Here is a 4,903-nt window from a genome sequence, read left to right as displayed (position 1 = left end):
CTATAAAATAAAATGTCAAATACATGAATTATGAAAAATATACTAAAAAAATATCTTCATATAGATGGCTTTATTTCATTTATTATGTATTTCTTGTAAATATGGTAATTATGAATAAGATTAGAAAATATCATAGCATTCCATAGAGTACATATGTTAATTATTTTAACATCATCTACAAATTCAAAAGTAAAAATTACAATTAATTTGAAGACATTTACTCAATGGTGACAAAATACAACAATTTAATTGAATGAAATGTGTTTATTTATGTGAAAACTAAATAGAGTTCTTATCTCCATCTAAATAAATTTAATTTGATTAGAAAAATAAATTCAAGCTTGAGATCTTAGTGGCTCCCCATCATTTATCATATATTACAAATGTTGATTTATTACAACGTGATAAGGTTTCATGCTACAATCATGTATTTATTGTAATTTCGATGATAGTCTTTTTAATCTCTACCATAAATGCATGTAAACATCTAGTGTTCATCACTAAGTGAATGCTTACTAGCACAAATATATTAAAGAATAACCAAGAAGATGCTTTGAAAAATAAATTATATAAGAAATTTCAAGTGATGTGAATATGGTGATATAAAATAATTTCTTTTATTATAATAAAATAATAGCATGTCTATATTTTGAAAAATCTATGTAAAAGACACCAAGAGATATTATTTTGGCATTTTCTATTTGCTTAAAAACAAATCTAATAAATATAAAAACCTAGAAAAATGATAATTAATATAATATATTAAATATTAATAATATATATAATAAATAAATATATTTATATTGATTAATAATTAAGATATTATAAGATATGTAATTCTATATCTTATATATTAATTTGTAAATTTCTACCATGCACACTATACTCTTACTCTTTTATGCAGTTAATTTTTAAACTTAGTCTAACCAAATATAAATAGATCTCTAAAGGTAAAAAAAGAGTATGATGCCACGTAAAAACTAACTCTTCCAGTTGAATTGCACTACATGATTTATTAGTGATGTACCTATTAAAGATGAATTGTTTAGTGAAAAAACTCAAACATATTTTTAAATTTCATATTGTTTGGTTTATTTCATGTAATTGTCATTGTGCATAGGTAAAGTTGGAGAGATTTACATAAATATTTAGCTAATGAAAATGATGGGAAAATGGTGTGAACATAGAAAAATGTTCATTTTTATTGCAACATCTAATTCAAAACATTCTTAATTTGAAGTGATGTTTATTCGTGAAATTAATCATGAATATAATTTCCCACATCAACTATATAAACGTGATTGCTTCAAATTATAATAATTTCATTAAATACAATTCAAATTTCATATCTCTAAACATAAAATTTTACCATCCAATATTTGACGTCAAGAAAATGAAACAATAACATGTAGAGAAGACAATTTTTTTTTTTGATCGATATAAAGAAGACAATATTACACATGAACAACCACACAAAAAAACATGTTACAAAACTTGCAAAAATAAGAAAAGGCCTGCAAAAATAATACTCTTGCACTTTAAAATGCTTTTTAATCTTAGCATATTAAGAAAATTTTGGGTAGCATGTTATTTCCCATGTGATTGATTATGCACTTTGTGAGTTAAAAATTATGCCTCAAGTTACTCACTTTCTATGGGAAGACTTGGAAATATTATTCCTTGTTATTTGATACAATCTAGCTAAGTAAGATTAATGAAGATTTGATCAAATAAATAATTGAAAATGCAAGTATTGTATAATGCAATCTACAGTTAACATGTTTGTTTGTATTTACATTATCATATAATGCAATCTATTACTTAATTTTCAATGAATGTTAAATCTTTTTTCTTAATCATACATACACAAATTACTAAAATGTTGTTGCTACAACATATATGACGTGTGACTATTTGTTTAAATAAATATTAAAACTATTAGACAAAGTTAAGCTAAATATAGCTAATATTTATAACTTTGGGTATATTAAATGTAAATAATAAAATGTATATTTATTAAAATCTTTAAAGTTTTTATAGTTTGGTTAACAAAAATATAAAGCTAAAAACTTTATATTGACATAAATAGTATATTTAATAGAATCTTTAATGTTTTGGCTTGTATTCGATTTAACTATGAGGATTTATGTTGTGAATAGGAATTCAAAGAATCAAGTTTATTGAATTTACAACATAGAAAATTATTGGAATGCAATTCAAGTCAATAGAAAGCATGCACACCAAAAAAAGACAGAAGTTTAACAAAACATTCAATATTTTTATTGCATATTTACAAGAATAATGTATATTATAATTATATTTAGTTTTCTTTGTAATTGATGGAAATTCTAGACAATCTTTACATTTCTTACCTTGTATTTGTAGAATAAGTTCAAGATTTGACAATCTCTACACATTCAAATGTACTAGTTAGTTTAACTTCTTATTGTTCAAGAATTTTGTTTGCATTAAACTAACTCTGTATGACACATTGAACATAAAAAATGTGTCGGAATTTCAAGAATAGAAGTGTGCATACACAAATAAGCTTGTGATTTCCTATTGCAAAAAGTGGTCAGAGTAGCAACAAACAATATTTTGAAATCTGGAACTTTGTATTATTTACATTAATAGAAACAATTGGCTGTGAAAAAATTCTCTACTTAGCATTCAAATTCATCATTTTGTAACAAAATATAAAAAATTGTAGAATTCAGTAAAACATTTTAGCATTCTTAAAAAAATTTAAAAAAACTAACATCAAAGCCCACATTACAAAAAAACACAATTATGAAGTAGAAGAAGACTTGTAGCCTTTTTCCCTAAAACAAATCATTTTCACACATCGCTATGTAGGCAATACTATGATTGTGTTATAATGTGCTTGCATTCCTATGAAAAAATGGCCCTCCCTAGAGTTCATCTCTTTCACTTCATAGAAATGCAAGCAGATTACAATGTGATCATGTTTCTATGATCAAAACCTTAACATAAATTCAAAACATGTAAAAATTATATGGTCAAAAAGCTAAGAGAGAGCTTAACATTACTATCATATTTTTCTAACTTGACATTGAAAGATGTGCAAACCTCATGAATAGCATGCTTGACATTCTGTCATTTTTTTAAAAAATTGCCAAAAATAACTCTAGTCATTAACATGTAAATCTAATCCTTTGGGTTGTCTCCCAAAGGAAAATCCAACCCCAAGGGTTGGAAATTCACAATGTAGGGAATATTGTGAATGTGTTATAATTGCTTGCATTCTTATGAAAAAATGGCCCTCCCCACTATTCATCTCTTTCAATTTAAAGAAATGCAAGCACGTTACAATGTGCTAATGTTTCTATGAAGAAAAAATCTCCCCTTGGACCCCACCATCACTCTCTCTCCCTCCTTCCCTCTCAACTCTCCATCTCACCTCAAGAGAATATAGATATAATTAAATAATGTCATTATTTAGTTATTTTAGCCATGTGTGAGGTGAAAATACGTGGAAATGGTAAAAAGTAGGGTGGGATGATGTCCCCTCAAGAGAGCTAAGGGTAAAATAGATCCCAAGAGGTCTCTTAAAGAGATAGAGGATGGTAAAAAGTTGTACCATGGTGTATACAAGATGAATTGAGAGAAATCATGGCGAAATGGTGTATATGCCATGAGTAGAGATCTAACCATGGATTAGGATTGGAAATATGGATCAAGAGTTGCCTGGATGATAGGATTTTAGATTACATGGATCGACATGTTAGATGATGAAATCTCATGAGGTTGTAATTCAATTATAATGACACATGATTTGGGTTATGGATGAATGAGGATAAAGATTAAAAATAGATGATGGATACAATATTTTATAGTAATTTTATGTGCAAGGCAAAACCCTTTATTTTTTTGTAGCTCTTATCATGATGACGATGTGGCATGTGCATAAGGGAAAGCATGTAAATAAAGAAGCAAAAAATAGAATAGTGATCTAAGAGACACGTTGTTAGCACACCATCATATGAAATATGAGGGCAATTGTGATGGTCTGATGGATGGAAAAATGACACTGCAAGCAACAAAAAAATATAAACTCAAAAATAGATGAAAGTGGGAAGTTAAAGATAATAAAAATGAACATAAATTGACACTGACATAGACAAAGACAAGCAATAAAGAAAGAACATGAAAAAATATGAGTTGGTATCTAATTAAATATTGAAGTTGTGGTTGGAAGGGATGACAAGTGGGGTGGAATAATAGCTCGATGATGGAGGGTGGATAAATAGATTCCAAAAAAGGATTGAATCATGAAGGAATGTGGCAATAAATGCTAATGAAAAGGTCATTCTCTAATGGATATACGTGTGTTATTTCCATTTCCTATAAAGTGTTAGCAAGGGGATGCCCCCATTTGAGTGTAGAATTAAGAAAAGGGTATGTAGTGGACATGAAATAAAATAGAATGAAAAGATAGAGGAAAGTGGATGGATAGATGGGGGAGGGTGGAGGAGTGAAAGTGAGGGGATGTGTTGTTTGTTGAGCAATATGATGGAAGATGATTTGAATAGGTAATGCATGTAGAGGGAATACTGGTACTAGATGGGAAGAATGATGGAAGGAGGAAAATAAAGGATAACTAAGGGATTTCAGTGAACAATATGAGGTGAGGGAGGTAATAGATGGACGAAATGTGATGGTGTCAATAATATGGAATGATGCATGCTCATGAAAGGAAGCTAAGATAGCAAAACAACTTCCTACACTAGTCTTGAGAGGAGGGTAGTGCAAAAACCTTTTTTAGATCTTTATAACAATCACAAAAAATAGGAAAAATAAACATAAATAGCATGAAAATCACAACTGTTAGAATTCATGAAATGCGAATCCCACAAGCCCAGTTGTCTTCTACAAGAATACC

This window comes from Cryptomeria japonica, chromosome 7 (genome assembly GCF_030272615.1).
Source record: "Cryptomeria japonica chromosome 7, Sugi_1.0, whole genome shotgun sequence".
Classification (NCBI taxonomy): Eukaryota; Viridiplantae; Streptophyta; class Pinopsida; order Cupressales; family Cupressaceae; genus Cryptomeria; species Cryptomeria japonica.
Note: the sequence above shows the minus strand (reverse complement) of the source record.